Source organism: Ips typographus, linkage group LG15, assembly GCF_016097725.1.
Source record: "Ips typographus isolate SLU linkage group LG15, UJ_Ityp_2.0, whole genome shotgun sequence".
Lineage (NCBI taxonomy): Eukaryota > Metazoa > Arthropoda > Insecta > Coleoptera > Curculionidae > Ips > Ips typographus.
The window spans coordinates 6,904,635-6,917,564 of record NC_138436.1 but is presented as its reverse complement, the minus strand read 5'-3'; positions in this window follow the sequence as shown (position 1 = coordinate 6,917,564).

Genomic DNA, 12,930 nt, shown 5'->3' with positions numbered 1-12,930 from the left:
CGGTACTTACAGTAAATTCTTACGGTAACGGATACCCAATGAAACGGAAATTACCTTATTCGGTGATACGGGGAAAGCGTGTAACGGTAATGAAAACTGGCTACGGACCCTTCACTACTGTTTAGCCTGACTACTGTAGATTATGACTGTCTGTGACACGGTGTAAGTACGGCGGTACGGTACGTTTATCTAAAACTGACTACTCGGCGCCGGAATTTGTTCCAAAAACCCAAAGAGGCCAATTACGTGACCAGCGGTGTTCCCGTCACTCGACCTAACCTCTAGGTGCCGCCCCGATTCCCCGGGGTTCGACAAATAGAGCCTCCGTTGCACACTGTTTCCCCAATCATGCAACAGAGGTTTCAAGTCTCGTGACGTTGCCAGTCACACAGCCGCTAATCCCTTCAGTATCCCAAACCCGTTTACTACTCCGTTTCCCCGGAGCCAAGCAAACGAGCTACAGGATTCACCGTTTCCGCTTGCTGCACCGTGTCGCCGGTGTCAAACAAACAGGAACAGGACCAGAAGGATTACCTAACTGTTTTCAAAATAAAGTAACTGTAGCCGGCGCCGTCTTACCAGAAATACCCTCAAACGGAAAACCCCGGAAAGATATTGTAAATGCCCCAAACGGAAATCCCCGGAAAATACTGAAGATGCCCCCAATTTACAGTTTGATAAAATAACTACAGTTAACGGTACGGGTTTAAAACAGCAAACAGAACAAATACCGGACGGTATGTGCCTATTTTTTACTTACAGATACGCGGAGATAAGAGTTATCGATCGGCACGGAACGGCTAAGCTGGCTGCTTTCGATCTTTTGATGATCGAAGAATCCCCGTTTTCCGGTGCGGGGCCTTCTTTTATACACAAAACCCACGGTGGGGGCTGTTAGTGGCGGTACCCACTCCCAGCACCCACCGAACCATTTCGAACGGCTCCGGACGGCCCCGACAAAATCGACGCCACGACGGCCGCGGTCTAGCACCCAGCAGTGAAGGTCACGCGCATTTAACCAAACAAAGTCAGCGAAAAATTAGTAACTTCGTTACACACCCCCCCTTCTTACGAAAAAAAATATATTTGCCCCAAAACATAATATATTTTTCAATAAAAATTAAAAATATAAATTCAATAGAAAAATAGTAACTTCGTTACACAATTTTATTGAATTTAGGCAGTATGTACTTTATGAAAGCACTGTATGATAATATAATAATGTGCCACACTTAGTTTAGACGTGTACTTAGGTACCTACTTGTTTTTTTTTTAAACAAATATGCCTTTGGAATTTATGTGTTGTCATAATTAGTAGATAATTTAGTTTGATATGATTTAATAATTAGGTTTTGCTCTTTTTAACACTAAAAATAAAGCTGTTTCATCAAAACTCAACCACAAATTCAAACATGTGAGCATCTGAAAAGTAAATAATTAAACAAATAGTTATTTTTTTTCAAGCGGTCTAAAATAAGCCTATTGTGTACTTGTATTGCCGGGGTAAAAAAGCTATTTCATATCCTAGGAGGAAAAAAAAATAATGTCCAGAACTTGATCCAGACTAAAAGCGTTGCATTTAGAAAAAAGCAGATGAAATTCGTGCCACTCTTTGCTTTGATTGGCTTGTCAGGCTTGGCTCTGCAATATCCTTTCATGTTCTTATTCTGAAATACAGTTTTCCTGAAGATGTCAGGGCTAAATTTGTGATCAAATTCAAAATCAACATAAACAAACGGACTGACACAAAAAGACAAAAACTGATTGACACAACACGGCTAATACGAAAACAACACGAAGCTATTTCCAAAGTTGTCTAACAGAGGGCGTATCATGGCTGTCTAGCGTCATCTGTCGATTATGGTTACGCGCTCCGAATTTACACGGAACGCGGTTCTTAAAAATAGCCTTTCAAAAATTTTATCGGCCATTTGCTCTGGTTTTCTGGCTTCAAATCTCCGTTGTTCTATGAGAATGATATTTTTTCAGTAACCGTTATATATGTATTACCAGTCCGAATTAATCGGTTAAACGATACACATCCTATATATCTTACCTTATTACGCTTTCACTGTGTCATCTGTCAAAAATCGTGATGTCCATGGCACACTAATTCGAAATTCAAACACCTTGTACTAATACTACTAATTGCGTTGTTGTATTGTCAAATAAACTTTCAGTTAAGCCGTAAAGCGACCTAAATCGCCGAAATAAGTGATAGCACCCTGTATACATGCCGCTTGAAAAAAAAAGTATACGTTACACAGACGTATAAAGCGATTATTGTGCTTCGCTCAGTTGTCGACCTCAGCTTCGCTTCGGTCGGACAATTCCGAGCTCAGCACAATAATTGCCTCTTTCTACGCCTAATAACATAATATACTATTGTATACCTAGGCGGTGAAATGGTATTTTTTCGGCTGAAAGAAAGTTTGGCGTCCGAGGCCGTCTTACGGCCGAGGACAACAATCTTGAGGACGAAAACATTATTATTTGGCCGAGGTGTACACAAAATTTTTTGTTCAAACGATATCCACTTAGAAATTCATAATTTTTGATAAGTAAAATGAGAAGGGTCTAACAATCACGGTGACGTTTATTGTTTATGTTGCTGGTTATGCATTGTTGATGTGACATTAAATAATAAACTGGCTCTTGTCAGAAATATTTTCCATTTTTTCATATACGCGAAAATTAAATTGGGAGACGAAGATTGCTGTACTGATATGGATGGGCGTACTGCTGTAATTGGTGCACACAGTGGTCACATAGAGAAATCGTAACCAGCAAGCAATAATAAGCGTAGACGGTGACATAGTGATTGTTAATTTACTTTTTCCCTGTATTTTTTTTCGGACGTAGGGCCGTAAAAGTGCATTTTACGGGCGCTAAACTGTACGTGAAGTGAGTACTTCTCGTCCGTTTGAACAAAAACGTATTTTTTTTTAATGAATGAATACCATAGAAAACTTTCTCTCTTTTTCAAAGGAACATGGAACCTATATTATATAAAAATAAATTATCTTCTCATTATGACAACAACCAATCAATTTCAATTGCTTAATTTGTTTAACAAACTTAAAGTACCAAGTACATAATACACTAGGTATATTTTCTTGACAAGTGTGACACATCATTAGTTTCGGGAGGCCTGTAGCTAGTAAGAAATGAAATAAAATGTTCAGGTCCATATTTGAAAAATTGAAATTGATGATGGTGTTTAAAAAACTGAACCTCGGAACTAAAAACTAAAACAATTTTATTGAAGAGCATTAAAAAGTGCCTCCAGAAGGTGCCATTGATTTTCCAAAATAATCAATAATAGTGGTAAAAAAATAAAAGAGAAATTTAACTTTTTTGGTTTATGTCGGAGATCTACGGATGTAATAAAAAAAAATTGCATTTTTTTAACAAATTATTCAGCAATGAAATGTGCAACTTTGCCTCCATTTAACTAAAACTCTATCAACTATAGTTTCTGAGATGGCAATGCTAATGCATTGAATTTGTAACACCCTGTACAGAGTGGTGTATAAATTCGTGGCAGATAAAATATTAGTTTTTTAAATAGAACTACATATTTTTTAATACATACACACTTAATAGATTTTCTAATATTTCAATTTTTTCAAAACAATTAGTTTTTACAATGATGAAAAATTGACTGCCAGGGCCTTTGTTTCTAAAGGTAGAATACTACTACTAGAATATTTGATACAAAGGTCCTACAGGGATGGCAAAAAAAGATTTAGGCAAATAAATTTGCATTAGATGCTACAGAGTGTTCATATTGTTAACAACATTCCTATATCAGACACTATAGTTGATAGAGGTTTAGTTAAATGACAGCAAAGTTGAGCATTTTATTGCTAAATCATTTGTCCAAAAAAATAAACATTTTTTATTACATCTTTATGGATCTGACAAAAACCAAAAAACTCAAATTTATTTTGATTTTTTTTACTACTTTATTATCGATTATTTTGTAAAATCAATGGCTCCTTTTTAATAATATTATTTAAGAAAATAATTTTAGGGTTCAGCTCCGATGTTTAGTTTTTAAATGAGTATGTCTTTTCTGAAATTAAAAATACAATTTGCTTGACTGTATCTAAATTGCATCCTTCTGGTGACCATATTATTGAAACCATATAGTTACTATGTAACAAGTTGGCGGCACATCTAATCAAATCTGACAATTAAACAAAAATGTTATATTATAGAATTAACAGTATATTTTTATTCGGGATATAGTTCACAAAATACGTTTCGTGCCCTCTTTTTCGGATCGGGCACTTTTTGTCAAATAATCATAAAATTTACTCAAACTGTTTCTAGGGCAACAACCTTCATGCATGATTTACGGAAATTTTACATGCACTTAACATATTACTATTGAAAACGGTTAGAGATACGGAAGAAATAATTAATACAAAAAAGTTTGTTAATGAAATAAGGATTTGGAATTTTTAAGAAAAAAAATCAATGGCGCACCAGAAAAAAAGTTGAATAAAAATGAAATTTTCAACACTCTGTATTTCTGTAACAAAGCTTTTTTGGAATTTAGTTTATTTTATATAGCAAATTATAACTATTTTTAGGCGTATTAAAACCTGAAACGCCCTGTATATGTTGAAGAAATGTCGACTTTTTAAAACGAAATACTCATGTGTGTATTATTCTTTTTTCTGATAGCTTTTATGAAACACTTGAACGTTTATGAAGTATCAGTCATATACCTCATTTTAATAGTCTTCGATTTATTTATGTTTTTTTACTATTACCTGCGTTTTTTGTTAACTAAACTAAAACCTGAAAATTGTCTTTGACAATTCAATTGAACAAGAATACACATTTTAAATCTTGTTCTAATTTTGTACGTTACTTACAGCAAAACATAAACTTATTAATTTGACATAATACCTTTTGAAAATCCAACGTTTCACAACACCTGCATATTTGGTTTGTCGTAAGGTAGGAAAGCTTAGGAAAAGAACACAAAAATCGAAAGTAAAAATTAAAAAACATAAATCGCAGACTACAAAAAAAAGGGTATATAACATACTTAATAAAAGTTGAAGTGTATCGTAAAACCTATCAGAAAAACCAATTATGTACAGGCTGTATAGATAAAAGTTGAAATTTTTTAAACTGAAATAACCAAAATAAATTTTAAAAAATGAACGCCCTGTCGGGCATCTATTGCATGTTGATTTGTACAACTAATTTTTGTCGTTCCTGTAAAGCGTTCGTATCAAACATGAGTAATCTGCTTTTAGAAACAATGGCAATGCAGTCAATAATTAGATGATCTATTAGGTTTAGATATGACATTAACTTTTAGAATTTTATGAAGAATCAAAAAATGTTTTAAAAACGGGGCTTTGTTTTAAAAAAATCTAAAGTTTTATCTGTCACCGTCACGCCTTTATGAACCTGTATACCCGAAAGTTATTTGAAACTATAAAAAATATAAATATTCTGTAAAATTTGTATTTATCATTTATTTGTATTTCTCAAAATAATTGAGATAATAAACTCTACTCTCTCATTGCTCCACCTATACAAGGTGATTATTTTTATTTTGCACCCAACCTTAAATTGTTTCTACTTGATTTTACAACAACAAATAGTAAATACGAACGTTGTAGGGATTTATCTACGGGAACCACACTTAAACCAAAGTAAACTATGTGGGTAGTTAGAGGGTATCTCATAACATTGTGACAGACCAAACTTTGCTTTTTTATTAATTGGAAAACCCTGTATATTATTGAATTTTTGGATAATCCTATTGGCTATAAGAATGATTTTTTTAGATGAATAACAGCGTTTTCGTGCACCATTTTTGAGTTTTGTTTTTTATAAGCTATGTGATATCAGTTGTTTTAATTTAAACTCGACACTCGGCATTTTTTTGGTATTGTTTTAAAATGATCAATTTTATTAAAAATGTTTTGTCCAAAGAAATTTGCAAGTGGCATCTTTAAATGGTTAACAGAAAAAGTACGATCAGAATGTGCACTCGATCTTTCCTTAAGTGCAATGCTGTGGGTTTCCTAAATTTTTGCAAGTAGAAACGATTTCACTTGAAAGTTGTTTTTGAAACAACATTTTTGTTATAATCAGTAAGACTTTCCAAAAATGCAATAAATTTCTTGTGCTGTTTTTAACTGATGGGGTTTCCCAAGCGCTGCCAAATACGTGTTTTGCACAAAATCAAATGTGTAGGGTAAATAAATTCTTCGCAACTTTGCGTATAATTTTCATACGTTTCTAAAGTTGGGTGCTAGTTTACCATTCTTGATTCAATATAAAATGAATTTTTATACTGATTTTATGCTACAATATAAGATCAAGCTTCAGCTAACATCGGTTGAAGCATTGACATTTCTTATATTCTCGTCGTAATATTATTTTCTTTGTTTCAGATATTCTCCCGGTGAAACAAGAAGCAAAACAAAAAGTCATCCAGGTGAATCTCGGAATTTGTATTTATTTTAATAATAAACTAAAGATTGGGGTGCGGGTTGTGTGTAGTTTTATTTGCTATTTCAATTTGCTGTTATGTCATATGCAGCATTGTTCTATCCACAATATCTGGCCGAATAATTTTCATTATTAAATAATGTCCGACTAAATGGTGAAGTATTAGAAAAATTATCATTCCTTTAAATGTCAATCTACGCATGGCGAACTGAGTAACTGTGCAGAAGTTGACATTGGGAGTGAATAAAGAGACCAGCAATCAGTCATTCATATCTATCAAACATTCAATTTATTTTCCAACTGAGTAACATCATACAGCAAATTGAACTATTTGTGTCTGCTCAGCTCCTATTTATATCGAAGAATCAATGCCAATAACGTGTGTTTTCTAAGAACTATCCAGAATGTTTGTTATTAGAACTTCAGTAAATAAAAACAATCAAGTTTTTTTTCCACATGACTTGAGGCATGATCCAATATTGGTTGGGACTGAAACTCAAATGTGATGTATGTCAATTTAGGTCTGTCAGCCAGTCATGTCTGTCCAGTGTGAAATATTGACCCAGTAACCTGTAATAATTACATTTGTTACCTTTAACATTTCATCTGTAAATTATGTGTGTTTTAATAATTAGAAGCTTTTTTCAAAAGAGGTTAAGGATTGGTTAAGCAAGCAGTTACATTTGGCTGAACGGATATAAAGTCTTTGATATATCATAGTTAATTTTGATCGTGAAATATTATTCAGTCATTTATGCAACAACATAGCAAACATAGAAATGATCCAAATACATCGATTTGCTCTATTATGAAAAATTGGTATAATTTCAATTAGTCGTAGAAAAAATAGACTGCAGAATTCGCATGAATTATATAAACTGCTCGTTAAAAAGATTGGGACGGCAACATTTTTGAGCGGCTGTTTCTTCAAATTGATTCACTCGATTTTAATAATTATTTGTCTCACCGCCGTATACACCGAACGAGCTTAAACTCGTTTAAGACATTAACGTGGATTAAGCGAGAAATTGTTATGCACCGTCACTCAAACTTGGTGTTCATCGAGATTAACGTAAACCGTGGTGTGTAGTAGGATTAAATATGCAACCGAGATTAATTTTGTTTGGGCATGTGCATTTCTCGGGTATGATTGCTTGGATTTCAAGAATTTGCGAGGTTATATTTTACTCATTTAACTAGATGTAGAATTCTCAAAGTTAGTTTTTCCTTGTGTGTTGACTCCTGAACAAGTGTTATATATCATTATTATAACTATCAAAGCAGTCTTTTATAAGTTCATTTGGAAATATGGAGCTTGAGGACGAATTATTTGTCGAAGACGATATTGATGTCCTAGATATTATAGACTTTGGTTTTCCACGAAAAATTTATAATAGATCAAATTATTTTGAAACTATGGATGACTTGTCATTTTATCGGAGATTTCGCTTGACAACACCAGTGGTTTTCAGACTTCTAGAAGAAATAGAAGACGCGTTGGAGTTTCCAGACGACAAGTGTGTTTCAAACAATGATAAATTAGCTAGGCAGTGTTTGTCATTTTGTTTTTTAGAAACAATAATGTTACTCCGATCAGTCAAGTGCTAACTGCTTTAAGATTTTATGCACGTGGTAGTCATCAAAACTGCATAGCAGATTTTATGGGAGTTAACCAGTCTACAGTGTCAAGAATTGTAACCAAAGTAACTCGGGCAATTGCAAATTTGTGTCCAAGATATATTAAAATGCCAACTAATGAAGATACAATACACACAGAAAATAAGTTTTACCAAGTAGCTCGATTCCCTCGAGTTCTTGGGTGTATTGACGGTACCCATGTGAGAATACAATCCCCAGGTGAGTAGGTAAAATAGATCAATTAGGTTCTGAGTTCTCAGTAGGTAACTTATATGAGTACATTATTATAATTTACAGGTGAAGAAGATGCAGAAATATGTCGGAACCGGAAGTCATATTTCTCCATAAACACACAAATTGTATGCGATAGTAGTTTAAAAATATTAGACATAGACTGATTGGCCTGGGTCAGCACATGATGTTACTATTTTTAATCAATCAAATCAAAATCAAATCAATATATTACATGCGTTACAAATTTAAGTACATTTGTTTGCACACGTCATGGTATTTCATAGTACTTATATATATATATATACATGTATTAAAATGACAATTTATTGCTCAACCTAATATAAACTAAAATCTGACAGGACAACACCAATTAAAACTCTCCCCCCTCGGTCACACTCATATGAAATGCACCACCCAGGTATAAGTTCATGTTATAAAATGCATTTTTAAGTAGATAACACTTAATAGTCTTAAAAAAGTTCTTATTGTCCAGAAGCTGCACATCACTAGGCAAGGCATTATAAAATAGGGGTCCATAATAGTTCACCCCGTACCGACTATGACTCAGTCTCAATTTTTGTATGTTTATATGTAAATTCTGCCTGGTATTATGATTATGTATGTCACTATTTATTGTATAAGAACCAAGGTTCTCTCGCACATATTTTAAACACGTATATATATACAAGGATGGAATTGTAAATAGTTTATTTTTGGTATATACTTCCGCGACATCTTTCCTATAGCCCATCCCAAAAATGACTCGCAGAACCTTTCTCTGCAGCCCAAATATCCTGTTGGCATGTGGGGAGTGGCCCCATGCAAGTAATCCATATTTACAGTGAGATAGAAATATCGAGTGATATGCTGTTAGTAATGACTGTCTTGGCAACTCATTTCGCAAAGACCTTATCACAAAAATACTCTTTGAGAGTTTTGCAGCTATAAATTCAACATGATGCTCCCAAGATAATATGGGATCCAAGCAAAACCCCAGGAAAATTGAACTTTCCTGCTGTTCTATTGTTTTATGACTGAACAATATTGTTTTAGTTTTTGTTTCATTCAGGCTTAGACCATTTTTACCAAACCAAGTTAGTGCTGATTCTTGAGCAGCAGTAATTTTTTCATATACAGTTTTCATCTCCCTGTCTTTAACAAGAATTGTGGTGTCATCAGCAAAATGTATGGAGCCTGAGCCGGAACCCAAATTAAAGTTGTTTATATAAAGCAAAAAAAGTATCGGTCCTAGCACCGACCCCTGTGGAACTCCACAGGTGATTTTTAGTGTGTCTGATACTTTATTATTTATAGACACGTACTGCCTCCTGTCAGCCAAATAAGAGCTTAAAAGTTTAACACTGATTTCATCAAAATTACAATTTTTTAATTTAGAAATAAGAAGACTGTGAGAAACGCAGTCAAATGCCTTGGTAAGATCACAAAAGACCGCCCCCACAATCTCTCTGTTCTCTGTTCCCTCTATGATCCTATTTATTAAATATACTAGAGCATCAGTGGTAGACTTCCTTGCCCTAAAGCCAAATTGCCCAAAATTAAATAAATTATTTGACTCATAAAATTCCACAATCTGATTTTTTAGTACGGTTTCAAATACTTTTGCTATTACTGGAATTATAGAGATAGGTCTAAGACTGTTCAATTCACCTATGTTCCTTGTTTTTTGAATAGGCAGAACCTTCGCTACTTTCAAGCTGTCAGAAAACACCCCCTCTCTCATGCAAGCATTCATGAGATCGGTCAATGGATATAAAATTTCTTCTCTGACAGATTTAATTATTTTGGAGTTCAAATTACAATAATCAAGGCCTGGCTTATTTTTTAGATTTTTTACTATGTCTCGCACATCATTGTAGCTAACAGGCACAAAACTAAACATAGGAGAACAAAACCCCTCTCCATCCTTACAAATTTTCTCATTAAAAAGATTCTTACTTTCTAGTTGTTTTTTAATTTCATTACCGACATTTACAAAAAAAGTATTTATTTCATTTAGATTTATGTTACTGGGCAATTCATTTTTTGTTGGAGGCCGCTTGATATTTATTAAGTCCCAGCAGGTTTTACTTGGGTTTGTACTGTTTTCAATTGCCCTTTTATTGTGCTCTAATTTTGCCCTCCTTAATTCCTTTTGATATTTGCGTTTGTATTCATTTTTTAGCTTCGAAACAGATTCCGACTCAAAATTATGGCAAAATTGGCATAGAAGGTTCAAATGGTCACGCATTTGTTTTAGATTATCATTAAACCATTGGTTTTTTACTTTATTTTTTATATTTTTTAATGGAAAACATGATGTGGCTCTTTCAGATAAGATGGATACAAAGTTGTTAAAAGAGTGAGTAGTGCTTACCTGGTTGTCCGTTAAAATGTTCCAGTTTATTTCATCAATGGCTTTGTGGTACTTTAAAAGCCCAATCTGGGTAATCGGTCTGATATAAGTTTGGTCAGCAGGGTTTTTATTTACCCATTTAACTTGCACAGAAATTTTTACCGCTTTATGATCAGAGAACCCCGGCTCATATACTTCAGTGCAATACTTGCTTGTCATTCTGGTTATAATATTATCTATGCACTTATCTTTCCTTGTAGCCTCAGTAATTGCTATATGGTAATTAAAAGAATTTAATAAATCTAGCAAATCTGCATAGACACGATTTGAAGTGTGAAAGTGAACATTAAAATCCCCGCAAATAATGATTTCATATGGGTGGGACCGAAGCTTATTAAGAATTCTATCCAAACAAGACATAAAACAGTCTATATCTCCAAGAGGCGTTCTGTAAATAGATAGAATAACAATTTTTTGGCTTGGCAGCTCAATTGCTGATACTTCACATACATTTTCTATGCTGAAATTTGTTAAATCATCCCTATTTATAAAGCATAAATCTTTTTTACATAAGATTAGTGAACCACCTCTGGATTTATCACGAACACAATAGGATGCCAATTTGTACTTATCTAAATTAAAACATATTATTTCAGTGTCTTTTAAAAAATGTTCGGACATACACACTACGTCAAATTTCTTATTTCCTAATTCTGTCTCAATAAGTAGAAGTTTATTTCTTACCGACTGCATATTGAAGTGTACAATAGTAAAATTATGTTGATCGCTACTTGTACCATTGTTTCTTATATGGTTTCCCGTTTCCATTATATCGCCGAAAAAACGTCTTGCTATGGAATTTATACTTCTGCACGGTAACACCTGCAGACCAAAAACCAGGTTCCATTACTGCCTTCAGTTTTTCTGTTGGGACTCCTATTTGAAAGCTGCATGAGAAATCATTTTCGTTTAATTTCTTTACAAATATGTTGTCCATTTGCTTATCCCTGAAAAAGTTTTTAAGCATTTCTTCACTGGTTGTTTTTGATACGTTGTTTACAAATAGAAATGTAAGGTCATTTCGGTTAACATCTGATGCGATGATGCCACCTTGCGTCGGCCCAGTTCCAACAATACGGAGAAACGCGGCCTGATTGGTGGCATGTTCGTTTGCCGATCGGTTTTTATCGGCCGGTCGATGTGTCATCGCCGCGGTCGATGAGCCTTGCTGTCGGTTGTGGTGGGGTGGCGGGGCCATGGCCGGAGCCCTGCTGGCCTGGGTTTCAGGCTTCTGACGTGGAGCGCTAGATGGTGGAGTTTGACGGGGGCCCTTGTTTACACTTTTGCCGTCCAGCCTAACCTTGTTTTTTTCGGCGGGAATTTGGATATCATAATTTTTATTGTTTTTTGTGTTCTCCAAAACTTTAATTTTATAGACCATAAGGTCTATCCTTTCTCTCATCTCATTTTCAAGCCTTCCAAGAAGCAAATTTTCATTTTTTGTACATTCCAGCTCACGGAGAAGGTCATTTATGACAGTCTCCCGATTTACGCGCTCACCTTGGGATCCTTGGGTTAAGTTCTCTGCCTTCTTTGGGGCCGCACAGCCTTGAGGGTGTGAGTCCGGGGGTTGCGATTGACTCGATAGAAACCCTAAATTTATATGGTTTTCACTTGGCATCGGTGTGTTCAAAACAGTATCGTTCACACTGTCGCTGGATGACAAAGAACAGAAGGACGCATCTGCTTCGTCTGCCCGGTATTTTCCAAGGGCCCATTGAATTTCCCGCACGTATTTTAATATACATTCACTGGTGATGCGATCTGGCACTTTCTGACTAATTATTATTTCAATTAACTCACTTTTTCTTAAGTTATTTAGCTCGGTAGTTAAGAGCACGCAGTCAGTTGACGCCATCTTGAACTGAACTATAATAGTAGAATTAAAATGAGAATTGAAGATGGTGAATTTGGAAATGCTGTCTTTCTTGGTAAGTTATAACCATATATACATAAACATATAACTGACATCCTCTTTACATTTTATTAATATTTTTTTAGGTGATAGTGGATATATGTTAAAACCATACTTGTTAACTCCACTAATAAATCCAATAACTCGTGCAGAACAACTATACAATGAGTCTCAAATAAGAACCAGAAATTGTGTAGAGAGGTGTATTGGAGTCTGGAAGCGACGATTTCCTTCTATAGCA